Below are 15,351 nucleotides of genomic sequence, written 5' to 3' on the forward strand. Positions count from 1 at the left end.
TTTGCATTTCATGATCCTAGTTAAATTTCTGCATATACAATTCCAACCACCGGCTCGTACACATTTCTAGAAACGATCGCAAAACACAGCGTCAGGTTCCACCGAGACTCGAACTCGGATCGCTGGATTCAAAGTCCAGAGTGCTAACCATTACACCATGGAACCGGATGCCTGTAGCGCTCTTAAATTCAGTGGTATCATGTAATTAAGCCCATAAGATGCGATGTCATTACACGTATGGTCCTCAGGAAGTGTTTGCGTGGCTAATGAAGCAACCAAGTAGGCTGGAAGTGGAAGGAGCACCTTCGAATGTAGCGAGAATTCTTGCCAGTATTCGTACATGAAGTGATGTCGAAGGATCAGGTAATCAAAATCGCGAAACAGCCACTTTCGTATGGCGGATGCTTTGTGCTGGAAGCAGCCTAGCTATGAAAACAGCTATGGACACAGAGTACTGTCGAAAACTGCGTGCTGACACAGAACGCTACGTAGTGGGCGGATTGTTCGTGACACGATAACATTTGCACTACACACGGTCGAAATACTGTCACACAACTCAAGCAGCTCTTTCAGCATTCACATACACTGGTGTTCAGCACAGCGCATGTCGTAGGTGTCAGATTAAGAAACCTCTTTGAGAATATGGTCCAGCTAGGATGCTGCAACTAGCAAGTGCGGCAAGATCTCAGTAGGTGGCGGGGTGCAGACTTGCTTACTTGTGCGGCCTGTTGGTCTAGGGGTATGATTCCTGCTTTGGGTGCAGGAGGTCCCGGGTTCAAATCCCGGACAGGCCCTACTTTTCACTTTCGCGACAACCCAGCACTACGATAAACTTGCGAGTCTCTGAAAGTAAGCCATGCAGCAGGACAAACTGCATGTCGGGCCACCGGCCCATGAGACTCTCAGGTGCGCTTTATGGAAGGCAATCTACGTGGCAGGATTAAGCCGTCTCCGCTTACTTATATCTATACGTAAAGACTGGCACGTACAACGATTCTATTCGTTCCCCAGGAACTAGTACATCGCATGCAAGTTTGGTAAATGCATGCGCATGCAGCACCCAAAACGGTGAGATGTCTTTCCTGCGGGGAGGAACAGCTGAGGTCGTCTTCTCGCAGTTGAGCCCCTTACGTCCCGTTATTAATCCTAGTAGCAAAAGCATAAGCATTTGGAGCGCTCCCCATTCACGTGTGGACTGCTATTAACATTTTGCATTTCATGATCCTAGTTAAATTTCTGCATATACAATTCCAACCACCGGCTCGTACACATTTCTAGAAACGATCGCAAAACACAGCGTCAGGTTCCACCGAGACTCGAACTCGGATCGCTGGATTCAAAGTCCAGAGTGCTAACCATTACACCATGGAACCGGATGCCTGTAGCGCTCTTAAATTCAGTGGTATCATGTAATTAAGCCCATAAGATGCGATGTCATTACACGTATGGTCCTCAGGAAGTGTTTGCGTGGCTAATGAAGCAACCAAGTAGGCTGGAAGTGGAAGGAGCACCTTCGAATGTAGCGAGAATTCTTGCCAGTATTCGTACATGAAGTGATGTCGAAGGATCAGGTAATCAAAATCGCGAAACAGCCACTTTCGTATGGCGGATGCTTTGTGCTGGAAGCAGCCTAGCTATGAAAACAGCTATGGACACAGAGTACTGTCGAAAACTGCGTGCTGACACAGAACGCTACGTAGTGGGCGGATTGTTCGTGACACGATAACATTTGCACTACACACGGTCGAAATACTGTCACACAACTCAAGCAGCTCTTTCAGCATTCACATACACTGGTGTTCAGCACAGCGCATGTCGTAGGTGTCAGATTAAGAAACCTCTTTGAGAATATGGTCCAGCTAGGATGCTGCAACTAGCAAGTGCGGCAAGATCTCAGTAGGTGGCGGGGTGCAGACTTGCTTACTTGTGCGGCCTGTTGGTCTAGGGGTATGATTCCTGCTTTGGGTGCAGGAGGTCCCGGGTTCAAATCCCAGACAGGCCCTACTTTTCACTTTCGCGACAACCCAGCACTACGATAAACTTGCGAGTCTCTGAAAGTAAGCCATGCAGCAGGACAAACTGCATGTCGGGCCACCGGCCCATGAGACTCTCAGGTGCGCTTTATGGAAGGCAATCTACGTGGCAGGATTAAGCCGTCTCCGCTTACTTATATCTATACGTAAAGACTGGCACGTACAACGATTCTATTCGTTCCCCAGGAACTAGTACATCGCATGCAAGTTTGGTAAATGCATGCGCATGCAGCACCCAAAACGGTGAGATGTCTTTCCTGCGGGGAGGAACAGCTGAGGTCGTCTTCTCGCAGTTGAACCCCTTACGTCCCGTTATTAATCCTAGTAGCAAAAGCATAAGCATTTGGAGCGCTCCCCATTCACGTGTGGACTGCTATTAACATTTTGCATTTCATGATCCTAGTTAAATTTCTGCATATACAATTCCAACCACCGGCTCGTACACATTTCTAGAAACGATCGCAAAACACAGCGTCAGGTTCCACCGAGACTCGAACTCGGATCGCTGGATTCAAAGTCCAGAGTGCTAACCATTACACCATGGAACCGGATGCCTGTAGCGCTCTTAAATTCAGTGGTATTATGTAATTAAGCCCATAAGATGCGATGTCATTACACGTATGGTCCTCAGGAAGTGTTTGCGTGGCTAATGAAGCAACCAAGTAGGCTGGAAGTGGAAGGAGCACCTTCGAATGTAGCGAGAATTCTTGCCAGTATTCGTACATGAAGTGATGTCGAAGGATCAGGTAATCAAAATCGCGAAACAGCCACTTTCGTATGGCGGATGCTTTGTGCTGGAAGCAGCCTAGCTATGAAAACAGCTATGGACACAGAGTACTGTCGAAAACTGCGTGCTGACACAGAACGCTACGTAGTGGGCGGATTGTTCGTGACACGATAACATTTGCACTACACACGGTCGAAATACTGTCACACAACTCAAGCAGCTCTTTCAGCATTCACATACACTGGTGTTCAGCGCAGCGCATGTCGTAGGTGTCAGATTAAGAAACCTCTTTGAGAATATGGTCCAGCTAGGATGCTGCAACTAGCAAGTGCGGCAAGATCTCAGTAGGTGGCGGGGTGCAGACTTGCTTACTTGTGCGGCCTGTTGGTCTAGGGGTATGATTGCTGCTTTGGGTGCAGGAGGTCCCGGGTTCAAATCCCGGACAGGCCCTACTTTTCACTTTCGCGACAACCCAGCACTACGATAAACTTGCGAGTCTCTGAAAGTAAGCCATGCAGCAGGACAAACTGCATGTCGGGCCACCGGCCCATGAGACTCTCAGGTGCGCTTTATGGAAGGCAATCTACGTGGCAGGATTAAGCCGTCTCCGCTTACTTATATCTATACGTAAAGACTGGCACGTACAACGATTCTATTCGTTCCCCAGGAACTAGTACATCGCATGCAAGTTTGGTAAATGCATGCGCATGCAGCACCCAAAACGGTGAGATGTCTTTCCTGCGGGGAGGAACAGCTGAGGTCGTCTTCTCGCAGTTGAACCCCTTACGTCCCGTTATTAATCCTAGTAGCAAAAGCATAAGCATTTGGAGCGCTCCCCATTCACGTGTGGACTGCTATTAACATTTTGCATTTCATGATCCTAGTTAAATTTCTGCATATACAATTCCAACCACCGGCTCGTACACATTTCTAGAAACGATCGCAAAACACAGCGTCAGGTTCCACCGAGACTCGAACTCGGATCGCTGGATTCAAAGTCCAGAGTGCTAACCATTACACCATGGAACCGGATGCCTGTAGCGCTCTTAAATTCAGTGGTATCATGTAATTAAGCCCATAAGATGCGATGTCATTACACGTATGGTCCTCAGGAAGTGTTTGCGTGGCTAATGAAGCAACCAAGTAGGCTGGAAGTGGAAGGAGCACCTTCGAATGTAGCGAGAATTCTTGCCAGTATTCGTACATGAAGTGATGTCGAAGGATCAGGTAATCAAAATCGCGAAACAGCCACTTTCGTATGGCGGATGCTTTGTGCTGGAAGCAGCCTAGCTATGAAAACAGCTATGGACACAGAGTACTGTCGAAAACTGCGTGCTGACACAGAACGCTACGTAGTGGGCGGATTGTTCGTGACACGATAACATTTGCACTACACACGGTCGAAATACTGTCACACAACTCAAGCAGCTCTTTCAGCATTCACATACACTGGTGTTCAGCACAGCGCATGTCGTAGGTGTCAGATTAAGAAACCTCTTTGAGAATATGGTCCAGCTAGGATGCTGCAACTAGCAAGTGCGGCAAGATCTCAGTAGGTGGCGGGGTGCAGACTTGCTTACTTGTGCGGCCTGTTGGTCTAGGGGTATGATTCCTGCTTTGGGTGCAGGAGGTCCCGGGTTCAAATCCCGGACAGGCCCTACTTTTCACTTTCGCGACAACCCAGCACTACGATAAACTTGCGAGTCTCTGAAAGTAAGCCATGCAGCAGGACAAACTGCATGTCGGGCCACCGGCCCATGAGACTCTCAGGTGCGCTTTATGGAAGGCAATCTACGTGGCAGGATTAAGCCGTCTCCGCTTACTTATATCTATACGTAAAGACTGGCACGTACAACGATTCTATTCGTTCCCCAGGAACTAGTACATCGCATGCAAGTTTGGTAAATGCATGCGCATGCAGCACCCAAAACGGTGAGATGTCTTTCCTGCGGGGAGGAACAGCTGAGGTCGTCTTCTCGCAGTTGAGCCCCTTACGTCCCGTTATTAATCCTAGTAGCAAAAGCATAAGCATTTGGAGCGCTCCCCATTCACGTGTGGACTGCTATTAACATTTTGCATTTCATGATCCTAGTTAAATTTCTGCATATACAATTCCAACCACCGGCTCGTACACATTTCTAGAAACGATCGCAAAACACAGCGTCAGGTTCCACCGAGACTCGAACTCGGATCGCTGGATTCAAAGTCCAGAGTGCTAACCATTACACCATGGAACCGGATGCCTGTAGCGCTCTTAAATTCAGTGGTATCATGTAATTAAGCCCATAAGATGCGATGTCATTACACGTATGGTCCTCAGGAAGTGTTTGCGTGGCTAATGAAGCAACCAAGTAGGCTGGAAGTGGAAGGAGCACCTTCGAATGTAGCGAGAATTCTTGCCAGTATTCGTACATGAAGTGATGTCGAAGGATCAGGTAATCAAAATCGCGAAACAGCCACTTTCGTATGGCGGATGCTTTGTGCTGGAAGCAGCCTAGCTATGAAAACAGCTATGGACACAGAGTACTGTCGAAAACTGCGTGCTGACACAGAACGCTACGTAGTGGGCGGATTGTTCGTGACACGATAACATTTGCACTACACACGGTCGAAATACTGTCACACAACTCAAGCAGCTCTTTCAGCATTCACATACACTGGTGTTCAGCACAGCGCATGTCGTAGGTGTCAGATTAAGAAACCTCTTTGAGAATATGGTCCAGCTAGGATGCTGCAACTAGCAAGTGCGGCAAGATCTCAGTAGGTGGCGGGGTGCAGACTTGCTTACTTGTGCGGCCTGTTGGTCTAGGGGTATGATTCCTGCTTTGGGTGCAGGAGGTCCCGGGTTCAAATCCCGGACAGGCCCTACTTTTCACTTTCGCGACAACCCAGCACTACGATAAACTTGCGAGTCTCTGAAAGTAAGCCATGCAGCAGGACAAACTGCATGTCGGGCCACCGGCCCATGAGACTCTCAGGTGCGCTTTATGGAAGGCAATCTACGTGGCAGGATTAAGCCGTCTCCGCTTACTTATATCTATACGTAAAGACTGGCACGTACAACGATTCTATTCGTTCCCCAGGAACTAGTACATCGCATGCAAGTTTGGTAAATGCATGCGCATGCAGCACCCAAAACGGTGAGATGTCTTTCCTGCGGGGAGGAACAGCTGAGGTCGTCTTCTCGCAGTTGAGCCCCTTACGTCCCGTTATTAATCCTAGTAGCAAAAGCATAAGCATTTGGAGCGCTCCCCATTCACGTGTGGACTGCTATTAACATTTTGCATTTCATGATCCTAGTTAAATTTCTGCATATACAATTCCAACCACCGGCTCGTACACATTTCTAGAAACGATCGCAAAACACAGCGTCAGGTTCCACCGAGACTCGAACTCGGATCGCTGGATTCAAAGTCCAGAGTGCTAACCATTACACCATGGAACCGGATGCCTGTAGCGCTCTTAAATTCAGTGGTATCATGTAATTAAGCCCATAAGATGCGATGTCATTACACGTATGGTCCTCAGGAAGTGTTTGCGTGGCTAATGAAGCAACCAAGTAGGCTGGAAGTGGAAGGAGCACCTTCGAATGTAGCGAGAATTCTTGCCAGTATTCGTACATGAAGTGATGTCGAAGGATCAGGTAATCAAAATCGCTAAACAGCCACTTTCGTATGGCGGATGCTTTGTGCTGGAAGCAGCCTAGCTATGAAAACAGCTATGGACACAGAGTACTGTCGAAAACTGCGTGCTGACACAGAACGCTACGTAGTGGGCGGATTGTTCGTGACACGATAACATTTGCACTACACACGGTCGAAATACTGTCACACAACTCAAGCAGCTCTTTCAGCATTCACATACACTGGTGTTCAGCACAGCGCATGTCGTAGGTGTCAGATTAAGAAACCTCTTTGAGAATATGGTCCAGCTAGGATGCTGCAACTAGCAAGTGCGGCAAGATCTCAGTAGGTGGCGGGGTGCAGACTTGCTTACTTGTGCGGCCTGTTGGTCTAGGGGTATGATTCCTGCTTTGGGTGCAGGAGGTCCCGGGTTCAAATCCCGGACAGGCCCTACTTTTCACTTTCGCGACAACCCAGCACTACGATAAACTTGCGAGTCTCTGAAAGTAAGCCATGCAGCAGGACAAACTGCATGTCGGGCCACCGGCCCATGAGACTCTCAGGTGCGCTTTATGGAAGGCAATCTACGTGGCAGGATTAAGCCGTCTCCGCTTACTTATATCTATACGTAAAGACTGGCACGTACAACGATTCTATTCGTTCCCCAGGAACTAGTACATCGCATGCAAGTTTGGTAAATGCATGCGCATGCAGCACCCAAAACGGTGAGATGTCTTTCCTGCGGGGAGGAACAGCTGAGGTCGTCTTCTCGCAGTTGAGCCCCTTACGTCCCGTTATTAATCCTAGTAGCAAAAGCATAAGCATTTGGAGCGCTCCCCATTCACGTGTGGACTGCTATTAACATTTTGCATTTCATGATCCTAGTTAAATTTCTGCATATACAATTCCAACCACCGGCTCGTACACATTTCTAGAAACGATCGCAAAACACAGCGTCAGGTTCCACCGAGACTCGAACTCGGATCGCTGGATTCAAAGTCCAGAGTGCTAACCATTACACCATGGAACCGGATGCCTGTAGCGCTCTTAAATTCAGTGGTATCATGTAATTAAGCCCATAAGATGCGATGTCATTACACGTATGGTCCTCAGGAAGTGTTTGCGTGGCTAATGAAGCAACCAAGTAGGCTGGAAGTGGAAGGAGCACCTTCGAATGTAGCGAGAATTCTTGCCAGTATTCGTACATGAAGTGATGTCGAAGGATCAGGTAATCAAAATCGCGAAACAGCCACTTTCGTATGGCGGATGCTTTGTGCTGGAAGCAGCCTAGCTATGAAAACAGCTATGGACACAGAGTACTGTCGAAAACTGCGTGCTGACACAGAACGCTACGTAGTGGGCGGATTGTTCGTGACACGATAACATTTGCACTACACACGGTCGAAATACTGTCACACAACTCAAGCAGCTCTTTCAGCATTCACATACACTGGTGTTCAGCACAGCGCATGTCGTAGGTGTCAGATTAAGAAACCTCTTTGAGAATATGGTCCAGCTAGGATGCTGCAACTAGCAAGTGCGGCAAGATCTCAGTAGGTGGCGGGGTGCAGACTTGCTTACTTGTGCGGCCTGTTGGTCTAGGGGTATGATTGCTGCTTTGGGTGCAGGAGGTCCCGGGTTCAAATCCCGGACAGGCCCTACTTTTCACTTTCGCGACAACCCAGCACTACGATAAACTTGCGAGTCTCTGAAAGTAAGCCATGCAGCAGGACAAACTGCATGTCGGGCCACCGGCCCATGAGACTCTCAGGTGCGCTTTATGGAAGGCAATCTACGTGGCAGGATTAAGCCGTCTCCGCTTACTTATATCTATACGTAAAGACTGGCACGTACAACGATTCTATTCGTTCCCCAGGAACTAGTACATCGCATGCAAGTTTGGTAAATGCATGCGCATGCAGCACCCAAAACGGTGAGATGTCTTTCCTGCGGGGAGGAACAGCTGAGGTCGTCTTCTCGCAGTTGAACCCCTTACGTCCCGTTATTAATCCTAGTAGCAAAAGCATAAGCATTTGGAGCGCTCCCCATTCACGTGTGGACTGCTATTAACATTTTGCATTTCATGATCCTAGTTAAATTTCTGCATATACAATTCCAACCACCGGCTCGTACACATTTCTAGAAACGATCGCAAAACACAGCGTCAGGTTCCACCGAGACTCGAACTCGGATCGCTGGATTCAAAGTCCAGAGTGCTAACCATTACACCATGGAACCGGATGCCTGTAGCGCTCTTAAATTCAGTGGTATTATGTAATTAAGCCCATAAGATGCGATGTCATTACACGTATGGTCCTCAGGAAGTGTTTGCGTGGCTAATGAAGCAACCAAGTAGGCTGGAAGTGGAAGGAGCACCTTCGAATGTAGCGAGAATTCTTGCCAGTATTCGTACATGAAGTGATGTCGAAGGATCAGGTAATCAAAATCGCGAAACAGCCACTTTCGTATGGCGGATGCTTTGTGCTGGAAGCAGCCTAGCTATGAAAACAGCTATGGACACAGAGTACTGTCGAAAACTGCGTGCTGACACAGAACGCTACGTAGTGGGCGGATTGTTCGTGACACGATAACATTTGCACTACACACGGTCGAAATACTGTCACACAACTCAAGCAGCTCTTTCAGCATTCACATACACTGGTGTTCAGCACAGCGCATGTCGTAGGTGTCAGATTAAGAAACCTCTTTGAGAATATGGTCCAGCTAGGATGCTGCAACTAGCAAGTGCGGCAAGATCTCAGTAGGTGGCGGGGTGCAGACTTGCTTACTTGTGCGGCCTGTTGGTCTAGGGGTATGATTCCTGCTTTGGGTGCAGGAGGTCCCGGGTTCAAATCCCGGACAGGCCCTACTTTTCACTTTCGCGACAACCCAGCACTACGATAAACTTGCGAGTCTCTGAAAGTAAGCCATGCAGCAGGACAAACTGCATGTCGGGCCACCGGCCCATGAGACTCTCAGGTGCGCTTTATGGAAGGCAATCTACGTGGCAGGATTAAGCCGTCTCCGCTTACTTATATCTATACGTAAAGACTGGCACGTACAACGATTCTATTCGTTCCCCAGGAACTAGTACATCGCATGCAAGTTTGGTAAATGCATGCGCATGCAGCACCCAAAACGGTGAGATGTCTTTCCTGCGGGGAGGAACAGCTGAGGTCGTCTTCTCGCAGTTGAACCCCTTACGTCCCGTTATTAATCCTAGTAGCAAAAGCATAAGCATTTGGAGCGCTCCCCATTCACGTGTGGACTGCTATTAACATTTTGCATTTCATGATCCTAGTTAAATTTCTGCATATACAATTCCAACCACCGGCTCGTACACATTTCTAGAAACGATCGCAAAACACAGCGTCAGGTTCCACCGAGACTCGAACTCGGATCGCTGGATTCAAAGTCCAGAGTGCTAACCATTACACCATGGAACCGGATGCCTGTAGCGCTCTTAAATTCAGTGGTATCATGTAATTAAGCCCATAAGATGCGATGTCATTACACGTATGGTCCTCAGGAAGTGTTTGCGTGGCTAATGAAGCAACCAAGTAGGCTGGAAGTGGAAGGAGCACCTTCGAATGTAGCGAGAATTCTTGCCAGTATTCGTACATGAAGTGATGTCGAAGGATCAGGTAATCAAAATCGCGAAACAGCCACTTTCGTATGGCGGATGCTTTGTGCTGGAAGCAGCCTAGCTATGAAAACAGCTATGGACACAGAGTACTGTCGAAAACTGCGTGCTGACACAGAACGCTACGTAGTGGGCGGATTGTTCGTGACACGATAACATTTGCACTACACACGGTCGAAATACTGTCACACAACTCAAGCAGCTCTTTCAGCATTCACATACACTGGTGTTCAGCACAGCGCATGTCGTAGGTGTCAGATTAAGAAACCTCTTTGAGAATATGGTCCAGCTAGGATGCTGCAACTAGCAAGTGCGGCAAGATCTCAGTAGGTGGCGGGGTGCAGACTTGCTTACTTGTGCGGCCTGTTGGTCTAGGGGTATGATTCCTGCTTTGGGTGCAGGAGGTCCCGGGTTCAAATCCCGGACAGGCCCTACTTTTCACTTTCGCGACAACCCAGCACTACGATAAACTTGCGAGTCTCTGAAAGTAAGCCATGCAGCAGGACAAACTGCATGTCGGGCCACCGGCCCATGAGACTCTCAGGTGCGCTTTATGGAAGGCAATCTACGTGGCAGGATTAAGCCGTCTCCGCTTACTTATATCTATACGTAAAGACTGGCACGTACAACGATTCTATTCGTTCCCCAGGAACTAGTACATCGCATGCAAGTTTGGTAAATGCATGCGCATGCAGCACCCAAAACGGTGAGATGTCTTTCCTGCGGGGAGGAACAGCTGAGGTCGTCTTCTCGCAGTTGAACCCCTTACGTCCCGTTATTAATCCTAGTAGCAAAAGCATAAGCATTTGGAGCGCTCCCCATTCACGTGTGGACTGCTATTAACATTTTGCATTTCATGATCCTAGTTAAATTTCTGCATATACAATTCCAACCACCGGCTCGTACACATTTCTAGAAACGATCGCAAAACACAGCGTCAGGTTCCACCGACACTCGAACTCGGATCGCTGGATTCAAAGTCCAGAGTGCTAACCATTACACCATGGAACCGGATGCCTGTAGCGCTCTTAAATTCAGTGGTATTATGTAATTAAGCCCATAAGATGCGATGTCATTACACGTATGGTCCTCAGGAAGTGTTTGCGTGGCTAATGAAGCAACCAAGTAGGCTGGAAGTGGAAGGAGCACCTTCGAATGTAGGGAGAATTCTTGCCAGTATTCGTACATGAAGTGATGTCGAAGGATCAGGTAATCAAAATCGCGAAACAGCCACTTTCGTATGGCGGATGCTTTGTGCTGGAAGCAGCCTAGCTATGAAAACAGCTATGGACACAGAGTACTGTCGAAAACTGCGTGCTGACACAGAACGCTACGTAGTGGGCGGATTGTTCGTGACACGATAACATTTGCACTACACACGGTCGAAATACTGTCACACAACTCAAGCAGCTCTTTCAGCATTCACATACACTGGTGTTCAGCACAGCGCATGTCGTAGGTGTCAGATTAAGAAACCTCTTTGAGAATATGGTCCAGCTAGGATGCTGCAACTAGCAAGTGCGGCAAGATCTCAGTAGGTGGCGGGGTGCAGACTTGCTTACTTGTGCGGCCTGTTGGTCTAGGGGTATGATTCCTGCTTTGGGTGCAGGAGGTCCCGGGTTCAAATCCCGGACAGGCCCTACTTTTCACTTTCGCGACAACCCAGCACTACGATAAACTTGCGAGTCTCTGAAAGTAAGCCATGCAGCAGGACAAACTGCATGTCGGGCCACCGGCCCATGAGACTCTCAGGTGCGCTTTATGGAAGGCAATCTACGTGGCAGGATTAAGCCGTCTCCGCTTACTTATATCTATACGTAAAGACTGGCACGTACAACGATTCTATTCGTTCCCCAGGAACTAGTACATCGCATGCAAGTTTGGTAAATGCATGCGCATGCAGCACCCAAAACGGTGAGATGTCTTTCCTGCGGGGAGGAACAGCTGAGGTCGTCTTCTCGCAGTTGAACCCCTTACGTCCCGTTATTAATCCTAGTAGCAAAAGCATAAGCATTTGGAGCGCTCCCCATTCACGTGTGGACTGCTATTAACATTTTGCATTTCATGATCCTAGTTAAATTTCTGCATATACAATTCCAACCACCGGCTCGTACACATTTCTAGAAACGATCGCAAAACACAGCGTCAGGTTCCACCGACACTCGAACTCGGATCGCTGGATTCAAAGTCCAGAGTGCTAACCATTACACCATGGAACCGGATGCCTGTAGCGCTCTTAAATTCAGTGGTATTATGTAATTAAGCCCATAAGATGCGATGTCATTACACGTATGGTCCTCAGGAAGTGTTTGCGTGGCTAATGAAGCAACCAAGTAGGCTGGAAGTGGAAGGAGCACCTTCGAATGTAGCGAGAATTCTTGCCAGTATTCGTACATGAAGTGATGTCGAAGGATCAGGTAATCAAAATCGCGAAACAGCCACTTTCGTATGGCGGATGCTTTGTGCTGGAAGCAGCCTAGCTATGAAAACAGCTATGGACACAGAGTACTGTCGAAAACTGCGTGCTGACACAGAACGCTACGTAGTGGGCGGATTGTTCGTGACACGATAACATTTGCACTACACACGGTCGAAATACTGTCACACAACTCAAGCAGCTCTTTCAGCATTCACATACACTGGTGTTCAGCACAGCGCATGTCGTAGGTGTCAGATTAAGAAACCTCTTTGAGAATATGGTCCAGCTAGGATGCTGCAACTAGCAAGTGCGGCAAGATCTCAGTAGGTGGCGGGGTGCAGACTTGCTTACTTGTGCGGCCTGTTGGTCTAGGGGTATGATTCCTGCTTTGGGTGCAGGAGGTCCCGGGTTCAAATCCCGGACAGGCCCTACTTTTCACTTTCGCGACAACCCAGCACTACGATAAACTTGCGAGTCTCTGAAAGTAAGCCATGCAGCAGGACAAACTGCATGTCGGGCCACCGGCCCATGAGACTCTCAGGTGCGCTTTATGGAAGGCAATCTACGTGGCAGGATTAAGCCGTCTCCGCTTACTTATATCTATACGTAAAGACTGGCACGTACAACGATTCTATTCGTTCCCCAGGAACTAGTACATCGCATGCAAGTTTGGTAAATGCATGCGCATGCAGCACCCAAAACGGTGAGATGTCTTTCCTGCGGGGAGGAACAGCTGAGGTCGTCTTCTCGCAGTTGAACCCCTTACGTCCCGTTATTAATCCTAGTAGCAAAAGCATAAGCATTTGGAGCGCTCCCCATTCACGTGTGGACTGCTATTAACATTTTGCATTTCATGATCCTAGTTAAATTTCTGCATATACAATTCCAACCACCGGCTCGTACACATTTCTAGAAACGATCGCAAAACACAGCGTCAGGTTCCACCGAGACTCGAACTCGGATCGCTGAATTCAAAGTCCAGAGTGCTAACCATTACACCATGGAACCGGATGCCTGTAGCGCTCTTAAATTCAGTGGTATTATGTAATTAAGCCCATAAGATGCGATGTCATTACACGTATGGTCCTCAGGAAGTGTTTGCGTGGCTAATGAAGCAACCAAGTAGGCTGGAAGTGGAAGGAGCACCTTCGAATGTAGCGAGAATTCTTGCCAGTATTCGTACATGAAGTGATGTCGAAGGATCAGGTAATCAAAATCGCGAAACAGCCACTTTCGTATGGCGGATGCTTTGTGCTGGAAGCAGCCTAGCTATGAAAACAGCTATGGACACAGAGTACTGTCGAAAACTGCGTGCTGACACAGAACGCTACGTAGTGGGCGGATTGTTCGTGACACGATAACATTTGCACTACACACGGTCGAAATACTGTCACACAACTCAAGCAGCTCTTTCAGCATTCACATACACTGGTGTTCAGCACAGCGCATGTCGTAGGTGTCAGATTAAGAAACCTCTTTGAGAATATGGTCCAGCTAGGATGCTGCAACTAGCAAGTGCGGCAAGATCTCAGTAGGTGGCGGGGTGCAGACTTGCTTACTTGTGCGGCCTGTTGGTCTAGGGGTATGATTCCTGCTTTGGGTGCAGGAGGTCCCGGGTTCAAATCCCGGACAGGCCCTACTTTTCACTTTCGCGACAACCCAGCACTACGATAAACTTGCGAGTCTCTGAAAGTAAGCCATGCAGCAGGACAAACTGCATGTCGGGCCACCGGCCCATGAGACTCTCAGGTGCGCTTTATGGAAGGCAATCTACGTGGCAGGATTAAGCCGTCTCCGCTTACTTATATCTATACGTAAAGACTGGCACGTACAACGATTCTATTCGTTCCCCAGGAACTAGTACATCGCATGCAAGTTTGGTGAATGCATGCGCATGCAGCACCCAAAACGATGAGATGTCTTTCCTGCGGGGAGGAACAGCTGAGGTCGTCTTCTCGCAGTTGAACCCCTTACGTCCCGTTATTAATCCTAGTAGCAAAAGCATAAGCATTTGGAGCGCTCCCCATTCACGTGTGGACTGCTATTAACATTTTGCATTTCATGATCCTAGTTAAATTTCTGCATATACAATTCCAACCACCGGCTCGTACACATTTCTAGAAACGATCGCAAAACACAGCGTCAGGTTCCACCGAGACTCGAACTCGGATCGCTGGATTCAAAGTCCAGAGTGCTAACCATTACACCATGGAACCGGATGCCTGTAGCGCTCTTAAATTCAGTGGTATCATGTAATTAAGCCCATAAGATGCGATGTCATTACACGTATGGTCCTCAGGAAGTGTTTGCGTGGCTAATGAAGCAACCAAGTAGGCTGGAAGTGGAAGGAGCACCTTCGAATGTAGCGAGAATTCTTGCCAGTATTCGTACATGAAGTGATGTCGAAGGATCAGGTAATCAAAATCGCGAAACAGCCACTTTCGTATGGCGGATGCTTTGTGCTGGAAGCAGCCTAGCTATGAAAACAGCTATGGACACAGAGTACTGTCGAAAACTGCGTGCTGACACAGAACGCTACGTAGTGGGCGGATTGTTCGTGACACGATAACATTTGCACTACACACGGTCGAAATACTGTCACACAACTCAAGCAGCTCTTTCAGCATTCACATACACTGGTGTTCAGCACAGCGCATGTCGTAGGTGTCAGATTAAGAAACCTCTTTGAGAATATGGTCCAGCTAGGATGCTGCAACTAGCAAGTGCGGCAAGATCTCAGTAGGTGGCGGGGTGCAGACTTGCTTACTTGTGCGGCCTGTTGGTCTAGGGGTATGATTCCTGCTTTGGGTGCAGGAGGTCCCGGGTTCAAATCCCGGACAGGCCCTACTTTTCACTTTCGCGACAACCCAGCACTACGATAAACTTGCGAGTCTCTGAAAGTAAGC

General features: G+C 48.4%; 26 non-coding genes across 26 annotated transcripts; 13 read left to right on the forward strand and 13 right to left on the reverse strand.

Annotated features, from left to right (window-relative positions):
- Nucleotides 1–93: 93 nt before the first annotated feature.
- Nucleotides 94–165, reverse strand: Trnaq-uug. Its single transcript has one exon. It is a non-coding gene; the product is annotated as a tRNA-Gln (tRNA).
- A 557-nt stretch (nucleotides 166–722) lies between these two features.
- Trnap-ugg lies at nucleotides 723–794 on the forward strand. The gene has a single exon. It is a non-coding gene; the product is annotated as a tRNA-Pro (tRNA).
- Nucleotides 795–1,301: 507 nt separating this feature from the next.
- On the reverse strand, nucleotides 1,302–1,373 carry Trnaq-uug. Its single transcript has one exon. It is a non-coding gene; the product is annotated as a tRNA-Gln (tRNA).
- Nucleotides 1,374–1,930: 557 nt separating this feature from the next.
- On the forward strand, nucleotides 1,931–2,002 carry Trnap-ugg. Its single transcript has one exon. It is a non-coding gene; the product is annotated as a tRNA-Pro (tRNA).
- Nucleotides 2,003–2,509: 507 nt separating this feature from the next.
- Trnaq-uug lies at nucleotides 2,510–2,581 on the reverse strand. The gene has a single exon. It is a non-coding gene; the product is annotated as a tRNA-Gln (tRNA).
- Nucleotides 2,582–3,138: 557 nt separating this feature from the next.
- Trnap-ugg lies at nucleotides 3,139–3,210 on the forward strand. The gene has a single exon. It is a non-coding gene; the product is annotated as a tRNA-Pro (tRNA).
- Nucleotides 3,211–3,717: 507 nt separating this feature from the next.
- Trnaq-uug lies at nucleotides 3,718–3,789 on the reverse strand. The gene has a single exon. It is a non-coding gene; the product is annotated as a tRNA-Gln (tRNA).
- A 557-nt stretch (nucleotides 3,790–4,346) lies between these two features.
- Trnap-ugg lies at nucleotides 4,347–4,418 on the forward strand. Its single transcript has one exon. It is a non-coding gene; the product is annotated as a tRNA-Pro (tRNA).
- Nucleotides 4,419–4,925: 507 nt separating this feature from the next.
- Trnaq-uug lies at nucleotides 4,926–4,997 on the reverse strand. The gene has a single exon. It is a non-coding gene; the product is annotated as a tRNA-Gln (tRNA).
- Nucleotides 4,998–5,554: 557 nt separating this feature from the next.
- Trnap-ugg lies at nucleotides 5,555–5,626 on the forward strand. The gene has a single exon. It is a non-coding gene; the product is annotated as a tRNA-Pro (tRNA).
- Nucleotides 5,627–6,133: 507 nt separating this feature from the next.
- Nucleotides 6,134–6,205, reverse strand: Trnaq-uug. The gene has a single exon. It is a non-coding gene; the product is annotated as a tRNA-Gln (tRNA).
- Nucleotides 6,206–6,762: 557 nt separating this feature from the next.
- Nucleotides 6,763–6,834, forward strand: Trnap-ugg. Its single transcript has one exon. It is a non-coding gene; the product is annotated as a tRNA-Pro (tRNA).
- A 507-nt stretch (nucleotides 6,835–7,341) lies between these two features.
- On the reverse strand, nucleotides 7,342–7,413 carry Trnaq-uug. The gene has a single exon. It is a non-coding gene; the product is annotated as a tRNA-Gln (tRNA).
- Nucleotides 7,414–7,970: 557 nt separating this feature from the next.
- On the forward strand, nucleotides 7,971–8,042 carry Trnap-ugg. The gene has a single exon. It is a non-coding gene; the product is annotated as a tRNA-Pro (tRNA).
- Nucleotides 8,043–8,549: 507 nt separating this feature from the next.
- Trnaq-uug lies at nucleotides 8,550–8,621 on the reverse strand. Its single transcript has one exon. It is a non-coding gene; the product is annotated as a tRNA-Gln (tRNA).
- Nucleotides 8,622–9,178: 557 nt separating this feature from the next.
- Trnap-ugg lies at nucleotides 9,179–9,250 on the forward strand. The gene has a single exon. It is a non-coding gene; the product is annotated as a tRNA-Pro (tRNA).
- A 507-nt stretch (nucleotides 9,251–9,757) lies between these two features.
- Nucleotides 9,758–9,829, reverse strand: Trnaq-uug. Its single transcript has one exon. It is a non-coding gene; the product is annotated as a tRNA-Gln (tRNA).
- A 557-nt stretch (nucleotides 9,830–10,386) lies between these two features.
- Trnap-ugg lies at nucleotides 10,387–10,458 on the forward strand. Its single transcript has one exon. It is a non-coding gene; the product is annotated as a tRNA-Pro (tRNA).
- Nucleotides 10,459–10,965: 507 nt separating this feature from the next.
- On the reverse strand, nucleotides 10,966–11,037 carry Trnaq-uug. Its single transcript has one exon. It is a non-coding gene; the product is annotated as a tRNA-Gln (tRNA).
- Nucleotides 11,038–11,594: 557 nt separating this feature from the next.
- Trnap-ugg lies at nucleotides 11,595–11,666 on the forward strand. The gene has a single exon. It is a non-coding gene; the product is annotated as a tRNA-Pro (tRNA).
- A 507-nt stretch (nucleotides 11,667–12,173) lies between these two features.
- Nucleotides 12,174–12,245, reverse strand: Trnaq-uug. Its single transcript has one exon. It is a non-coding gene; the product is annotated as a tRNA-Gln (tRNA).
- A 557-nt stretch (nucleotides 12,246–12,802) lies between these two features.
- Nucleotides 12,803–12,874, forward strand: Trnap-ugg. The gene has a single exon. It is a non-coding gene; the product is annotated as a tRNA-Pro (tRNA).
- A 507-nt stretch (nucleotides 12,875–13,381) lies between these two features.
- On the reverse strand, nucleotides 13,382–13,453 carry Trnaq-uug. Its single transcript has one exon. It is a non-coding gene; the product is annotated as a tRNA-Gln (tRNA).
- Nucleotides 13,454–14,010: 557 nt separating this feature from the next.
- Trnap-ugg lies at nucleotides 14,011–14,082 on the forward strand. The gene has a single exon. It is a non-coding gene; the product is annotated as a tRNA-Pro (tRNA).
- A 507-nt stretch (nucleotides 14,083–14,589) lies between these two features.
- Trnaq-uug lies at nucleotides 14,590–14,661 on the reverse strand. The gene has a single exon. It is a non-coding gene; the product is annotated as a tRNA-Gln (tRNA).
- A 557-nt stretch (nucleotides 14,662–15,218) lies between these two features.
- Nucleotides 15,219–15,290, forward strand: Trnap-ugg. The gene has a single exon. It is a non-coding gene; the product is annotated as a tRNA-Pro (tRNA).
- The last annotated feature ends 61 nt before the right edge of the window (nucleotides 15,291–15,351 follow it).

Source organism: Schistocerca piceifrons, chromosome 2 (assembly GCF_021461385.2).
Source record: "Schistocerca piceifrons isolate TAMUIC-IGC-003096 chromosome 2, iqSchPice1.1, whole genome shotgun sequence".
Lineage (NCBI taxonomy): Eukaryota > Metazoa > Arthropoda > Insecta > Orthoptera > Acrididae > Schistocerca > Schistocerca piceifrons.